The 16,969-nt window shown below is 49.3% G+C and overlaps 1 long non-coding RNA gene across 1 annotated transcript; it reads right to left on the bottom strand.

Moving 5' to 3' along the window:
- Window positions 1-6,572: 6,572 nt before the first annotated feature.
- On the bottom strand, window positions 6,573-7,763 carry LOC131910818 (uncharacterized). Its single transcript, XR_009379224.1, has 3 exons — window positions 7,555-7,763; window positions 7,018-7,083; window positions 6,573-6,791 (listed from the first exon to the last, which is right to left on the bottom strand). It is a non-coding gene; the product is annotated as an uncharacterized LOC131910818 (long non-coding RNA).
- Window positions 7,764-16,969: the final 9,206 nt, after the last annotated feature.

The following is a 16,969-nucleotide window of genomic DNA, read 5'->3' as shown; positions in this document are numbered from 1 at the left end:
TATATTATTGGAACTATCCTGGAACTATCTCTGTAGACCAGGCTGGCCTTGAACTCACAGAGATCTGCTTGCCTCTGCCTCCCAAGTGCTGGGATTAATGGCTTGTGCCACCACCGCCCGGCCAGAGGCCCATTCTTATGTCCCCTCATCTGAGAAGGGCAAGCGCCCTTCAGGTTTACCACACAAAGGAAAATCCTAGATGCAAGAGCCAGCCCAGGATAACAGCAACTGAGGTAAGGACCTGAGGTCCTCAATTCAAAAAGGCACTTTCTTTGCCCTGCACCTGTACTGAGACTCCCAGGCCTGCACAGAACCCTGAGTCCAGGGAGATGCCCCCAAGCAAATGTGGGGTGGGGTAGCTTGAGCCTCAAGTCTTAAGTGTGACAGGGAGGTACATTCAAGGTGGACAGTTTACTAGGACTAGAAAGAAATCAGTGGATAAACGAGCCCACTGAGTTCATAACCCAAGATAACCCTCCTCATACCCAGATGCATTCAATGTTGTTGCTGGGAACTGGGAATCCTAAGGCCCATTCCAGGGCTCACTTCCCAGTGGTTCTGTGGATCTATTTCCAGACCATGTGAATATGGCGTTCTAAGGAAGAGGGAGCCAGGTGACCTCCAGAGGGCGGGTGAGAGCCTGGAACAGTGCTGCTCACCTTCCAAGTATCAAGGCCTGCTGCACCCAGCCCCTGCGTCCTCTGGAGCTGAGTCATTCTCACCTGGCCCTGGGTAGTGCCGAGTGCACATGGTGGCATGCAGAGTGCACGGCAGAGCCCCTCCTGTGCTGGCTTTATCCTGTGCAGCTGTTTGCTTGCCCCATGGCCTCCCTGCCTCCAGGGAGTCCCATTCCTGTTCCTTTAAGTTCACCAGGCCTCACCCAAACCAGCCTTTCAGGAAACTAATCCTGCCTGCCCGCCCGCCATTATGCTATGATGGATGTCACCTACCCTGGCTTGGAGTACATGCTCTCTAATTGCTGAGCTCTGATAGCTGTGAGGAACTGGTCTCTGGTGTCACCTTTGTGTCCTCCCGCATTGTTTCTCTCTCCCACATCGGCCATACCTCACATTTGGATCTGTTTCTTTTTTTGCATCAAAGGCGGGTGTGGGGTTCTGTTCCATGGTCTGGCTACAGCCGAGGGTGGAGGGACCTATGGACACAGAAGTAGGTACTAGTTGATAAGGAACTTTCCTGGGGCTCCCCAGGTTTGCAGGCATCACCGCATTCCAAGACACTGTGCCATGCAGTACCTCCTCTGGAGCCAAGGGCCACCACATTCACAGCCTCCAACGAGAGAAGGTTGCCTCCAAATCTGGGAACATTCTGACTTAATGGCCAAGGGTAGACTCTGAGGGGGTGGATTCATCCTGACTTGGGTGGAGGCGGTGTGTGTGGGATGATGACTTCCACAGATAAGGAGCCTCGTCACCACCTGGAGCCCTCTCACACTGGGGAAGCCTTCCGTTTCTGTGTGCAATGCACACCCTCAGGGAACATTTTTCTAACCACAGTGCACACGGCTATAATCTCAACCTGGTGAGCCTGAGGCAAAATTCTTGCAAGGAAGAAGAGGCCAGCCTGAGCTACATAGCAAGATTCTACCTTAAATTAAGAGGAAAGTGTGCAGTGTGCATACATCTTTACTTTCCCTGCTCCCTTTCATGGTTTTTGGAATTTTCCTGTGGATCCTAATACAGCGGGTTGTGCTCTTCGGCTTAATTATCTCTGCAATTAACATTTCAGTTACCAAGGAGGCTTAGGTCTGAAAGGGATAAAGATCAAAGTCTCCTCCCCACGTGGAGTCTGAGAAGCCCCAAGCAGAACTGGAAAAAACCAGGAGAGCTGGATTTCCCACTCCAAAGTCTCCTCCAAATTAGTCCTCCTGAGGAACTGGAGCAGGGCCGGTCAGAGAGTCAGAGGATGAAAGGGAAGCTGGAGATGCCTCTGCACTGGGAACATGTTCCATGAGGACGGACAGAACAGATCTGCCTCCCCACCAACAGCTGCTCCCCCTTTCCTGTGTGCCCGAGATGAAGCTCAGTGTGCCTCACCTGGGTGGTTCCCGCAGGGTGGGAGCCTAACATTCGAGCCCATGTCTCTGCACTGGTGTTAAATCTCTCACCTCAGTCCCTTATCCCAAACCACACACAGAAAAGCAGACCAGAATGAACTCATCAGATCTGGTTGCCATTCACACACTTGCTAGAAGAGATCACATATAACCAACAGGGTAGAATGGTAGGAAAAACAAATCCAGTTCGGTCCACGTTGCTCTCTCTACAGGTGGAGCAGCGCTGTCCCCACACCAGCCACAGCAAGTGCTCTTGTCAGATGCTGGACTGCGCCAGATGTCCCAACTGCAGACACAGCCCTGGGGACACTCGGAGCAGTCCACTGGGCAGCAGAAGTAGCAGCCTGAGAAAGAAGAGAGAGGAGATGTGAGGCAATGTTTACCCCTCCAGGCCTCACACCAAGGAAGTATTTGTTATTTATTAACTTATGAACAGGGTCTATCATAGCCTATTTTAGACTTGAACTCATCCCTCTGCCTCTACCTCCCAGGTACTGAGATGAATGACATGCCCACAGTACCATGGTCCTATAAGGAAAATTTAATGAAGCCCAGATGTGAACTTTAGGGTTTACATCCCAATAGAGGTAGGCCACCTGGTCCTGGGACCTAAGGATAGTGAAGGAATCCTGGAGTGGAGCAGAATGGTCTTCGGGGGTCAAAGGACAGCCAGTGTCCCCAGAGTCACACACTCGGAACAGCTGTGGCTTCCCTCCCAAGCTCAGCCCCAGCACCAGATCTCTAAAGCAGGCCCCACCCGCTCTTCCTGCTGGAGGTACACCAGCAGGCTTTGTAGCTGCAGGAGCCTGAGCAGATGCAGGAGCTGCCTGTGGGGTAGAGAAAAATCAGTGAGCTGGAGACACAGGCAGGAGCCAGGGGACAATACCCGAGGCCAGCACTCACAGCTGTGCATGTCCAGACCTTGCTCTGTCTCAGATGGAACACAGAGAAGCATGCCATTGGGCCTCCCCACCCTACTGCTGGGAAGCACAGTCATTCTCAGAGGTTTCTCCTACAGGGCAAGAAGGAAAGGTGCTCCAGCCATGGTGCGTACAGATAGGTGGTGATGGACAGGAAGGCTAGAGCCCACTCTTTCCTCCCTTGAAATGAGACCCTTGAGAGAAGGAAGGAGGAATGGAACTTTGCAAGCTCCAAAGTATGGTGAAGCTGCTGAGAGACAGAGACACAGAGACAGAGACACAGAGACACATACAGAGAGACAGAGACAGACACACACAGAGACAGAGACACAGAGACACACACAGAGACAGAGACACACACAGAGACAGACAGACAAACAGATCACGAACTAGCAATGGGTTCCTTAGAGAGAGAACTAGCAACACATAGTAAGGAGCCCACTTTATCCAGAAATGAAAATGTGTCCTCTGAAGTCGTTTACCAGCGGCACAAGAGAAACTGGGGTCTATTTCCAATGCAAATGGGCTGAGGTCCAAAGGAATTGGCAAAAAGCCAGGCTTCTGAGAGGCACATGGAAGCCTAGGAACCTGCCTGCTCACTTTATAGCTAAGGCCCCACTCTGTGTGCAAAGATCCTGCCCAGACCTTGCACCCACAACTCAGTTGGCCTGTAGTTGACTAGGCTGTGCAGAATGTACAGAGGACCCACTCTTCGGTTCCCTCATAGGGGAAGGGCAAACAAACTCTTGTATTATCCCACAAAGGAAAAGTCCCAGATGCAAGAGCCAGCCCAGGATGACAGCAATTTAGGACATGACCCGAGGTCTTCATTCCCCCAGAAGGCACCTCCTCAGCCTTCTATCCACCCTAGTGACTCCCTGGGGATGCACCTGCACCTCTGGGTGCAGCCAACAGGCACCTGACCAGTTCAATGATGTCATGGAGGGGGAGAAGAAGGTGGTGGTGGTGTGTGTGTGGGGGGGGGAGCGGTATGAAGTGTGGACCTCAGTTTTTGAGGGGTCCTTGGCTGCCTTTAGCAAGCCAGGCAAGGCAAGGTGGACCTGCCTTCAGGACCTCCACCAGAAAGCAGGCAGTGGACAAAATGCACCCACTCAGTTCAGAACTCAAGATGTGACCTCCTCTGACTCAGGCGCAATCTATGTGGCGGCTGGGAACTGCGCACCCAAAGGCCCATGCCAGGAATCTTACACCAAGCTGGAAGTGCTAAGCAAAACTCAAGAGGTTGAGGCCCCGCAGGGTGGCCTATTAGGACAGAAGACTGGCAGCTTCCAAGTCTGCACCGGGCGGGCTGCAACGGCCCCGCCCTCTTCGCAGCACCGGTGAACTCGCGCCCAGTGTCACGCTACGGGGGTGTGGCTGAGCTGAGCGCAAGCTTCCCGCTGGGCGCAGTCTCCGTGTGCAGAGTGCACCCGGCGGCCGGGGCGTTTCTTCTGCACCCGCCACTGGGCGGCCCCGCGGGAGGCGGGGTTTTGCGCTCAGCTCTAAGCTGCGTGCAGTCACTCAGTGTCTCTTGGAGACTTCTAGCAAATACGCTGGCCATCCCTCCCCCTTAGAGTTCCAGGAACCTAGTCGCAGCTGTCTCCCACCCTCAGCTCTACACTATGGAGGTCACCTTGGTCTTCTCAAAGCCTCTTTACCTCATCTCTGAGCTCAATGTGCGAGTGAGGGAGGCGTATGTTGACCTACGTCACCTTTGCTTCTGCCACTTTGCCTGTCTTTGTGCCCACCTACATCTTTGGCTCCCTTGTACCCAGTAAGAGGGTTTGGTTTCCCTTGTACCCAGTTTGGTTTCCCTTGTACCCAGTAAGAGGACAGACACAGGGCTTTGTCTCTGTCTTCCAATGCAAATGGGTTGGGGTCCAAAGGAACCAGCAAAAAATCAGGCTTCTGGGAGGCACGTGGAAGCCTAGGAACCTGCCCGCTCACTTTATAGCTAAGGCCCCACTCTGTGTGCAAAGGATGCCCAGACCTTGCACCCACAACAGATAGAGACAGGCGTGGGTTCTTGGCCTAAGACTGTCCTAGGCTCTGTATAGCCAGTGAGCCCTCCCCAGTCCACTGGGCAGTTTTGACGCAAAGCACTTCATTTAGAGTCAGAAGATTACATACGTGGGAAACTTCCTCCAACCCGATCATGCTGCTGGAATCTGAAAGAGCAAATTCATGCTGACTTGCGAGGAACCTCCACCAAGTCACAGCAGGGGAGGCCCTCCCAGGGAGCGGTCTAGTGCGGCTCAGGCTCCATCACTGAGCTCCGTCGGCGTCTCTGGGCCAGTGCAGCTCCAGGTGTGTGCTGCACACAGTCACTGCCAGTGAGCAGCTGTGTGGAGTGCTTAAATTCGTTTCCCTGTGTCTTCTTGGAATTTACTTTTGTACGAATAGTACCATTTACCAAGTATCAGGATTGAGGTTCATAGAAAATAGTAACTGTGGGGGTCAGGTATATGGCTCAATGAGTAAAGTGTTTGCTGCTCAGGCTTGAGGACCTGAGTTTGAATCCCCAGCACCTACATAAAAAGCCAGGAGCGGTGGTACAAGTCTGTAACCCCCAGTGTTGAGCTGAGGGTGGGTGGAGAGAGGTGGGTCACCAGGATTTGATGGCCACCCAGTCTGACAGAAATAAAAGAAGTTCTAAATTCAGCAAAAGATCTTGTCTCAAAAATGTCAATCTTCCACATTCACCACAAGCACAAGCACATACACACAAACACACACACAGAGCCCAGGCTGTTCTAGTACCCAGCCCCTCCTGCTCCTACTTCTCAAATGCTGGGGTTACACCTGACTCCACTTTTAAATGGCCTGGTGGCACAGTCCTGAAATGCCAGGTACTTGGGAAGCTGAGGCAGGGGAATCAAACATTCAAGGCCAGACTGGGCTGCAAAGTGAGTTCCAGGCTAACCTAAGAAAGATCTGGTGTCAAAACAGCCAAAGATGCTCTAACACATCTCTCCACCAAAAAAGAAAAAAAAAAGGCTCAGTGTTGAGTCCCTGACTAGCATACTATACAACCTCACTAGACATGTTACTCAGTAACCTACCCAACACATAGCCCACAATGTGAGGCACCTCTGACACTGGAATTGAAAGGGAATATGAATAAAGGGTCGAGATGTTTCTGTGCTGTGAGGGTGGGACACTACACACACACACACACACACACACACACACACACACACACACACACCCCTAACCCAGCTCACAGCTGCAGTCTTCCATTAAGAGGAAACTCATAATGTAATTCAACTTTACCCTAAGATACTTCCCCCTCTTTTGGGGCTGGAGGTGTAGAGATAAAGGGACTAATGAGTCCAGAACCAGATCCCCAAACTATCTAGTCAATCGGTCACCCCAGTTCCTTCTTTCTTTTTTTCTTCGAGACAGGGTTTCTCTGTGTAGCTTTGGAGCCTGTCCTGGAACTCACTCTGTAGATCAGGCTGGCCTTGAACTCACAGAGATCCGCCTACCTCTGCCTCCTGAGTGGTGGGATTAAAGGCGTGCACCACCACCACCCAGCCCAGTTCCTTATTTCTAAGTCACACAAAGAAAACCAGAGGTAGAATCAAAATGGCTTTTTATTCACATATTTTGTAGAAAAGGGGGTTTAGTAAACAGGGCAGAGCTGCATGAAAAACTCCGGGTTGGTCCATACTATTTACACGTGGGAGGGGCATTGTCCTCACATCAGGCACAGCACGTGCACTTGTCCGATGCCCCTTTGCAGATACAGCCCTGGGCACACTTGGAGCAGCCCACGGGGCAGCAAGAGCAGCAGCCTGGAAACAGGGGAGGAGAGGAAGAGGTGAGAGCTGGCTGAAGACCTGTTTCTTGCCCCCAACAAGAAGGGGGTTGTCTTGGAACAGCTCTGGCCTGAGACAATACACCGGCCCTGGGAGCTGTAGCGCAGAAGGCTTGGAGGAAGAGCTGAACTGCCTCGGAAGCAAAGCTCTGAGTGTTCCCGCATAATCTTAGCCACCACCCGAGGTATCCTTCCCTACTCACTCTTCTTGCAGGAGGTGCACTTGCAGTTTTTGCAGCCGCAGGAGCTGGAGCAGGTGCAGGGGCTGCCTGTGGAGGAGAAAGGAGACAGCAGTGGGTAGAGAGAAATGCAGGAACACAGCGGGTCACAAAGCCACGTGCCCAGCTAAGTTCACTAAATCCTACTCAGGACTCCAGGAAGCCTAGCCTCACTTCTCACCGAGTAGGGTAGGGCTTGCGTTTTTGATGCCCAAGACACAACGGTCCCTCACCTCTCTCCTAGTCTAGGCAATTAATAATAAGTTTAATATAATGCCTGGGGCTCAACCCAGATGTCCCCACTACCTGACCAACAAAGGAGCCGTTCAGATAATGTTAATACTTCAAGAATAGATGAAGGTGCTTGCAGGAGACGCTAAAAAAAAAAAACAACCTAGAATCCATCTCCAACTAAAAGCGCGATTCCCGCCGAGACCCTAGACTACATCCTCTACAACTGCGGGAATCCGCTCTGCGGTCCTTACTGGGTATTCTAAAGACCAAGAACCAGGCGTCTCTTACCGGTGGAGCAGGAGCAGTTGGGGTCCATTCCGAGATCTGGTGAAGCTGGAGTTACAGAGCAAGGGACGAGAAGACAGCCAGGCTTCTGGAAGTCGTGATGATGCCTAGCGGGCGGTCTGCTCTTTATAGTCGTGGGACCGGTCCGGGCGCAGAGTTTGCACTCAGCAACCGTTTGCTCTTGCCCTCGCTGAGTCACGCGCCTCGCGTCCTTGGCACCCTTTGGGCGGGGTGCAGAACTCCCTAAGGCGCTGGAGTGCACAGCGGGACCGCCCCTTTGGCGCCGCTGGCCCGGCAAAGAGGCCCTGTGTGACAATGTGGTACATCGTGTCCCTGTAGTGCTTTCCCTGAGATTACAGCCTATCATTACTCCGGTGCATTACGAGAACTCACCCCGGGGCCCCCGACCGTCTCCCTAAATCCATCCGAGGCGCCTGCTCTCAGCTTCTCCTTTCCCGGAGTTCCTGGGCAGCCGCCAGCCGGGTCATCACGTCTCTGAACTGAAGCTGGCAGAAGCAAAGGAGACAGTTTTGTAAAAAGACAAGCCTTGATCATGAACTTTCCCAGTCCTCATTGTCCATCTGTCCCATCACAATCCTTGGGACTCTTCCTCCTGGACACAGCACCAGGGCCAAACAAGTCTCATCTTAACACCTTCGTTCTCGGCTCCTGAGAAGTCTAGGCACATTGTTGGGGACTGGGTATCGCACACCTTACTTACCCTATCTGCTCTACTCCAGGGTAGCAGTTTTAAAAACTGGGGATGCCTTCCCTCCAGTGGGATCATTTTAAGTGGTATCCAGGGACTACATTAGATTAAAAAGCGATAGAAGTCACGATTTATTTATTTATTTATTTTATTGGTGGTTTGCTTGCATGTATGTCTGTGTGAGAGTGTCAGATCCCCTGGAACTGTAGTTACAGACAGTTGTAAGCTGCCATATGGGTGCTGGGAATTGAACCCGGGTCCTCTGAAAGAACAGCCAGTGCTCTTAACCTTTGAAGCCATCTCTCCAGCCCCTGTCGCGATTTTTTTTTTTTTTTTTTTTTTTTTTTTTTTGGTTTTTCGAGACAGGGTTTCTCTGTGTAGCTTTGCACCTTTTCCTGGAACTCACTCTGTAGGCCAGGCCGGCCTCGAACTCACAGAGATCCGCCTGGCTCTGCCTCCCGAGTGCTGGGATTAAAGGCGTGCGCCACCACCGCTCGGCAGCGATTTCTTTTTATACCGTTCCTGACTTTTTTTTTTTTTTTTTTTTTTTTTTTGGTTTTTCGAGACAGGGTTTCTCTGTGTAGCTTTGCACCTTTTCCTGGAACTCACTCTGTATCCCAGGCCGGCCTCGAACTCACAGAGATCCGCCTGCCTCTGCCTCCCGAGTGCTGGGATTAAAGGCGTGCGCCACCACCGCCCGGCCCGTTCCTGACTTTTGAGTAGCTTTAGATTAGGCCCTGTTTAATTAAGTTCAAGCACACCAAGTCTGGCATCTATCATTTGCAAATGTATAAATAAATATCCCATCTGCCGCGTGTAATTATGAAATGGCAATAGCTAAAATTATGGACCGCTTGCATGTCTCAACACATGGTCTAGGAGACTGAAGCGTCATGCTCTCACCTGTTACCTGCGCCACTGTGCACACGAAGGGGGGGTTATCTAACTCCAGCATCAAGGCAGTAGCGGGAGGTGCAGCAGGCTGTAAATCAGCTGCCTTCACAGTTTCTCATCTCTCAAGCGAAGAGCAAAATTGTTCCTGAAAGCCTATCCAGCCAGCCACTTCCCAAGGTAGTCAGGGTCTAGAGTGGAGTGGCATCGTGCTCTGCCCACGAGAGGACAGCTATGGCTTTACTTCCTATATACCATGACTCCTGAGCCATATGACCTTGGGCAGGTTGTTTAATGACCCTAAAACCACCAGGCCCTCTGCAAATCCACTGTTTGTATTTTAAAAAAAACATGTCAAAAATGAAAGTCATTCGTTTCTTCACAAACAGTGGGACAAGGCTTGTTTTGTTTTGTTTTTGTTTTTGTTTTTCGAGACAGGTTTCTCTGTAGTTTTGGTGCCTGCCCTGGATCTCTCTCTGTAGACCAGGCTGGCCTAGAAACTCACAGACATCCACCTGGCTCTGCCTCCTGAGTGCTGGGGTCAAAGGCGTGTGTCACCGCCACCGGGCTGGGGCAAGGCTTTGTATTAGAGGATATCCAGGAAGCCTTGAACAGATTGGCAAGGCTTTGTTGTTGTTTGTTTCGTGACAGAGTCTTGCAATGTCACCCAGGCTGAACTTGAAATATTCCTGCCTCAGGCATGTGTTATTGAACTCTGGCTATGAGTGAAATATGGCTGTTATGCCAGAACCAAGAGTAAGACCAATTTCTCATGTGATACCTATTTAGAGATGCAAATTCTGTTTACACACACATAAAGGGGTTTGGGAGGCTCAGTGACTATCCCAGGCCATACAGCCAGCCAGTGCAATGGGGCTGTGAACCAGCATTGCTTGACACCGACATCTTCTGATGCTGGCCCTTTATACACAGGTTCATGTGTAGGCAGGGAAGATGCTGAGTCCTGGGCCATGAGACTCTTCTTCCCCTTGGTGGTTTAGACACAGTGTCCTTCCATTAGCAAAGAGCCAAGAGAGGACTGTCCACTGGCTGTGTAGCACCCATGGCATCGCTCCTTCTTCATGACACCAGCTAGGAAATGACACAGAAGAGCCAAAGAACTTCATCTGGAACAGAAGTTTTTGTCTATAGGGTTCTTGCCTGAAGCTGGTTCTTTAATCTCAGCTCCTAGGAGGCAGAGGTAGATGATCCCCATGAGTTCAATGCCAATCCGGGCCACACAAATGAGATCCTATCCCATAAATAAATAAATAAATAAATAAATAAATAAATAAATAAATAAATAAATATAAAAAATTAAAAATAGAGACGGACAGTGTTGGAGCACACCTTTAATTCCAGCACTCGGAAGGCAGAGACAGGCAGATCTCTGTGAGTTCAAGGACAACCAGGTCTACAGAGCGAGTTCCAGGACAGCTAGGGCTGTTACACAGAGAAACCCTGTCTTGAAAAATAAATAAATAATAAAAATAGAATTTTTGCCTGGATAATGTTGGGCAAATCTGTCCAAACCTGTTGATTTTAGTGGATTGAAGTAGCCACGGACTGAACTTAGAAAGAGCAGTAGATTTCAGCCTGGATGAGGGACAAATTCCAAGGGCAGCAAGCAGAGATCCCAGGTCAGAGACATCAGTCAGTGGTCTTTCACTGGCGAGGACTGCCAGTTCCTAGTGTGCTAGTGTGGACACACTTGTGCCCTAGCACAAGTGAATCGTGTTTGTAACGCCTGTATTTCCTGTCTCTTGGTTGTTTTCTGGATGCATGCTGAGATTTCTGCTAGACCAAGTGAAATGTGTGTTATACATGGTGCTTTTGCTTCTTTTACTAATTTATTTTCTTTTACCAAAGCTGGGGTCTATTAACAAATTCCTGGGCCTTTAGGTCTCTTGCATAATATGATTTTTTTTCCTTTTTTATAGTGAGGATTGAGCCTAAGGCCTCCAAATTACTAGGCAAGCATTCACCTCTGAGCCTTATCCCCAGTCTTTTAAATTCTTTTTATTTTGAGACAGGGTCTCACTAAGTTGTCCAGACTGGCATTGACCTGCTCTTACCTAGACTTTGAGCTGGAAATCCTCCCTCCTGCCTCAGTGTCCTGAGTAGGTAGGATAATGGACTTGTGCTACCAGGCCCAGCTCTTCCTCCTCCTCTTCCTCCTCTCCTTTTTAGGTTTTGAAGCAGGGTCTCTCTCCATTACTCAGAATGGCCTGTAACTCACTATATAGTCCAGGCTGGCCTTGAACTTGAGACAATCCTCCTGTCTCAGCTCCCCAAGTGCTAGGATACAGGTGTGTGTGTATCACCATTCCTGTTGTGTTTTGTGAGAGGGGGAAATTGGGGTTGGGTATAATAGAACCAACCTTTGTTGCTTAGTTCCTGAATGCCTTGAGACCAAGTGAATGATGAGTTACACCTTTAGTTTCTCAATTAAAAATGGAACATGTTGGGTCTGGAGAGATGGCTCAGTAGTTAAAAATGGAACATACTGGGCTGCGAAGGAGCATAGTGGTGAGGAGCTTACCTAGCACATGTGATGCTCTGGGGTTCATCCTTGGAATCATTAAAAAAGAAAAGGGGTCTGGGAGTGTAGCTCAGAAGTAGAGTACTCACCTAGCATGCACAAATCCCTGGGTTCAATGCCCAGCATGACATAAAACAGGTTTGGTGGTATATGTCTGTAATCTCAACACTCAGGAGGTGGAGTCAGGAGGATCAAAAGTTCAAGGTTCATAGCATGTTTGAGGCCAGCCTGGGCGATATGAAACCCTCTGTCTCAATAAAGAAAACACACTTGACCCCACTTGTCCCGCAGGAGTCTTTATTAGGATATCTTTGAATCTATCTATGTATCTAGGAATCTATGTATGTATGTATGTATGTATGTATGTATGTATGTATGTATCTGTCTGTCTGTCTGCTCTGTCAGGAGACAATGAGGGAAATCTCTGAGGTTACATTCTTTTTTGTTTTTGTTTTTGTTTTTTGTTTGTTTGTTTGTTTTTCGAGACAGGGTTTCTCTGTGTAGCTTTGCACCTTTTCCTGGAACTCACTTGGTAGCCCAGGCTGGCCTCGAACTCACAGAGATCCGCCTGGCTCTGCCTCCCGAGTGCTGGGATTAAAGGCGTGCGCCACCACCGCCCGGCTGAGGTTACATTTTTACTAACCTGACCAGCACCACCTAAATCCAGGACAAGGCTGAGAGATTGGAGTCAGGAAGGGCATACAGGGACAAATGAGGCCAGATTCCCAAAATGCACTCCAGGAAGGAATATCTTTAAGCATCAAGTCTGTGTTTGGCTGCCTGTGTACTCTTTGGGACTCAGTTTCCCATTACAGGAGGAAAGAAAAATCAATCATAAAGAATTTGTGGGGAGCTAGCCACTGGCCTGTTCTGCCTGCTGAGCAGGATATTTCCTGCTTCCTGGTCAACCCTCCGTTTCCTGAAGAAGCACCCATGCAGGAGCAGGAGCTGCCTGTGAGAAGAAAACCAGTTGGGAGCTGAAGACACAGGCAAGAAATGCAGCAGGTGGTGGAGTGTCAAGGCTAGGCCCATCCCACTTGGGGTACATTGACTCGGGACGCCGCTGCTCTTCACACATGCTAGTATTTGTCTGGGGTCCTTCATCTCCAAGAGGCAAGGACCCCTGCCTCCACTTCAGTCCAGGCAAATAAAATAAGGGTATGAACCATTCTCTGAGGAAGTGCACGCTCATTACAGTTTCTGAAGACTGCTTGATCTTAGCTAGCTAGAACATCTTGATTTTGGAGAATGGAATGTTGTGGGTGAAGAGCCCACATTATCCTGGGCTCTCTTAGGCTCTTTAATGTTTTGGTTTATTTGGAAACAGGGTCCTGTGATCCAACCATCTCAGCCTCCCATGTGGTGGAATTACAGGCCTTATCTTAATTTTTGTACGTGACTTGATTTCCTCATGACTGTTAGACGAAACTGTTGGCATGTAGGGTTAAGCTTAGCTGACCTCTAGCCTCCGGTAACTCTGAAGCTAAAATGCAGTGGGTGACACAGTCAGAGAGATTATCCATGCTCTGCTGTAGCCCACCTGCTTGATGCTACTAAATACAATACCAAACGGATTGATCAGGACTTCCTTTAATTCTCTGTCTGAAAGAGCTCCTGTAGCCTCTCACACCGTGAAACTCACCATTCCAGACAATGTTCACGTACTGAGCCACGGCCCCTCATATTTGGCTCAGAAAAAAAGCTGTCATTTTCTATAAAGCAATATCTTCTGTGTTTGTTGTTGTTTGTTTGAGACAGGGTCTCTCTTTGCAGGCTGGTGAAGCTGCCCTTGGACTCCTGATCCATCTCCTGAGGCCAGGCCTCAGAGTGCTTATCTTACCCAGACAGTGGACAGAGTACAGGATGGGTGGGAGGGGGGTGGCTGGACATGGGAACAGACCGGACTCTATTTAGCAGAGCACACAGGTTTGCCTTTTCCTCTATTTTTGAGGCTTGAGGGCATGTATAATCAAATTATACGTCCTCCTATGCATGAAATTCTCCTGTGGATGCCCACAGACTGGTCTGCCTCACTAGCTGCAGGATCCCAGTTCTGAAATTGAGTATGCCTCCACCTCAGAAAGAATCAATTTAGGTGATATCTTCAAATAAGGAGACAAGGAAATTTTAGCCACCCTAAACATACAATACACCACAGTCCCACCCACAGGAAAAGGCAAACCTGTGTGCTCTGTTAAATAGAGTCCGGTCTGTTCCCATGTCCTGCCCACCCCCCTCCCACCCATCCTGTACTCTGTCCACTGTCTGGGTAAGATAAGCTTAAGTCCACTCATGTTCACAGTCACTAGGCCAAGTGAAGAGCAAAGGATATGAGAATTTAGCCAGGCTTTGGGGTCTGTAAGAGGCTGAGGCAGCAGCCTGGCCACAGGGGCTTTGTACTCATCATGTGCATTTCCTTGGTCCATAATCAGGAAGGCTCCCTCCGCAGCCTCCATCCCACAGTGTCCTCCCTCACAGTTTTCTGCCAACTCAGGAGCTGGCCAAAGTGGGACTCTCTCTCCAGTGTAGCAGTAATGCCGAGGCTACCACCACCCGTTCACCATGTCCAAGCGAGGGGCTGAGGATTAAAGAACAGAGACAGGACAGCCGGTCATTCGTCACAGCAGAATGCAGAATGCCGTTTATTGAAGAAGGGAGGAAACCTTAAATACAGGCTTACAGCACAGTGGGAGAACCCTGGAGGGCAGAAGTTCACTACCGATGTGGGCAGAAGTTCGCTACTGATCTTTTACATACTTGCATTCTAGCTATTTATGCCAAATGTAGGATACACAAACAAGAACCTCTGGTGAGCGTTCAGGAGGAAGGAAACCAGGGAATCAGCATAGGGAGGACATCTGGTCACGGTCAGTAAGCAGGGCAACAGCTACCCAAAATGGGGGGCCAGGACCCAACACTCCAGGAAGTCCATGTGGATAGAATGCTCCTACTTGCCTTATTTATGAAGCCTCAGCCAGGAACCAGCTCCTCTCTCATTAATACCTAGTTAGAATATATTCTCCTTCCTGTGAAAGAGGACTCGCAACTGAATCTGTGGGTTCTTTTCTACACACTATCGTTTACAAACAAAGTTTAGGGGCAGGCAGTGAGTGGAGCAGAGGAGCTCTTGCTCAAGTCCCCTTCATGTCAATGATAGAGTTAAGGGTTCTGGGTTTTTACTAGGATGTGAGCATACATACATTAGTGTTTTGATTATTATGCGCCATGTGTGAGACACTTGACATTAGAGCATTAAATGGGAAGGAGAGGTTTCCAGTGGAGAAGGTGTCTCTTTCTTCCCTAATGTGGGTGTGGTTCAATCTGGCATGACACCTGTCTGTGTCCTTTTTCTCATTATAATAAGCTTCTAATGAGCCCGAAGCTATTTTGGGTGTCAATGTGTCTGGACCAGCAGAATCTGGTCTGGAGCCTCCCTCCGTGGTTGGGAATGTGTGACAATGAGGTGATTGGCAGCTGGGAGCATGTGGTTGTCATCATCTAGGCTTTAACTGAATGACAAGGCAACAGGGTATCAGTATTTGAGGGGTTCAGTGTGGGGACGTAACCATAGGCTCTGTCAGATGTTCAGTGACTTATCCAGGTTACGTGACCAGTAAGGGGGGAAGTGGGCTGCAAACCAGGACTTCCTGGCACCAAACAATACAGGCAGCCTTGTAAACTCCTTCTTCACACAGAATGCCTAAAGGCAAGCTTGGTCCCGACTCCCGCCCAAGAAACTCATTTTTCCCTTTGATTGAACACCAAATTTCATTAGCTCAACAAATAACCAGAGGCATTAACCGTTGGTTCTAATTGTGTCATTCAGGACCTTACAGCTTCCTGAAGAGTACCACCCCATCCTCCAACTTGCAGACTCCACCTAGATGCCTTGCTCCTGGGAAGATGCTGGGCAATTCCTTCCAAATTTCTACTTTGCATTTCTAAGTTGTCAGGGGTTGGAATGAGTGAGGGGCAGTTTCTTTCTGACTCTTAAGAGGGACTTCCAAAGATTGACAACCAACTCATGTCACTGTGCTCTCTGGAAAAAAAATGTTCCTATCAGTGTCCCTATGCACCAGAGATGGGTAGGTCCTCATGGGAGGTCCAGGTTGGACACGTTGTGCCATTTAGTTTCCAGTCTGCAAGGCAAACCCTTGGATATGTAGTGCTTGCAATTTTTTTCATGATTTTGTTCATGTTACTTAATTTTTAAAAATAGATCTTGAGCCAAGCCTGTATTTCCAGCATTTATGAGTCTAAGGCAGGAGGATTGCAAGTTCAAGTATAGTTTGGGCTACACAATAAGATCTTGCCTCAAAATCAAAGGTTACCAAATTTTGAGACCAAAATTTGACTTCAAAGTTTCAGTGATCCTTCTACTTCAGCCTCCTAAATACTGGGATTATAAATGGGAGTCACACTGGGTGGCAGTGGTGCACGCCTTTAATCCCAACACACAGGAGGCACAGCCAGGCTGATCTCTGTGAGTTCGAGGCCAGCCTGGTCTACAGAGCAAGTTTCTTTCTTTCCTTCTTTCTTTCCTTCCTTCCTTCTTTTTTTGATAGGGTTTCTCTGTGTAGCCCTGGCCCTCCTAGAACTTGCTCTGTAGACCAGGCTGTCTCCGAACCCGAACTCGAGAGATTCACCTGCTTCTGCCTCCTGAGTGCGTGCACCACCACCCAGTTCCTCGACTCATACTTTTTATTTATCAAAGTTGTAGGTTGTTATTTTTGTCTTTTTTTTTTGAGCTGAGGACCGAACCCAGGGCCTTAGCAAGCGCTCAACCACTGAGCTAAAACCCCAACCCCAAAGTTGTAGGTTCTGGCATTCCATACTTGTCTTTTTTTTTCTCGAGACAGGGTTTCTCTGTGTAGCTTTAGCGCCTTTCCTGGAACTCACAGAGATACGGATTAAAGGCGTGCACCACCGGTGCTCGGCCATACTTGTCACCTTTAAATCTAAAATCCAACTGAATTTGGAGAAAGAAACCAGAATAACCATCATATATCTAGGGGGTAGAGGTGTGTGGCTCATCAGAGCACCTGGTTTAGGATGCAGGGAGCCCTGCGTTTAACCCCCGATATACAATTGCACATTGGGATCGACACATTTCTGTGACTAGTGCATCCTCCTGCCCACCACTCCCCGGATGATAAAAGCCGGAGGGGTAATCTGACCAGCCCGAGTCACAGTCTGAGATCAGAGTTCAAGCCTCTGCAGTTCCATTTCAGGCCCTGCCAGTCCCTTATTGCCAAGGCATACAAAGACAAGCTGAG

Source organism: Peromyscus eremicus, chromosome 5, assembly GCF_949786415.1.
Source record: "Peromyscus eremicus chromosome 5, PerEre_H2_v1, whole genome shotgun sequence".
Taxonomy (NCBI): domain Eukaryota; kingdom Metazoa; phylum Chordata; class Mammalia; order Rodentia; family Cricetidae; genus Peromyscus; species Peromyscus eremicus.
This window is presented reverse-complemented; position numbering and strand designations above follow the sequence as displayed.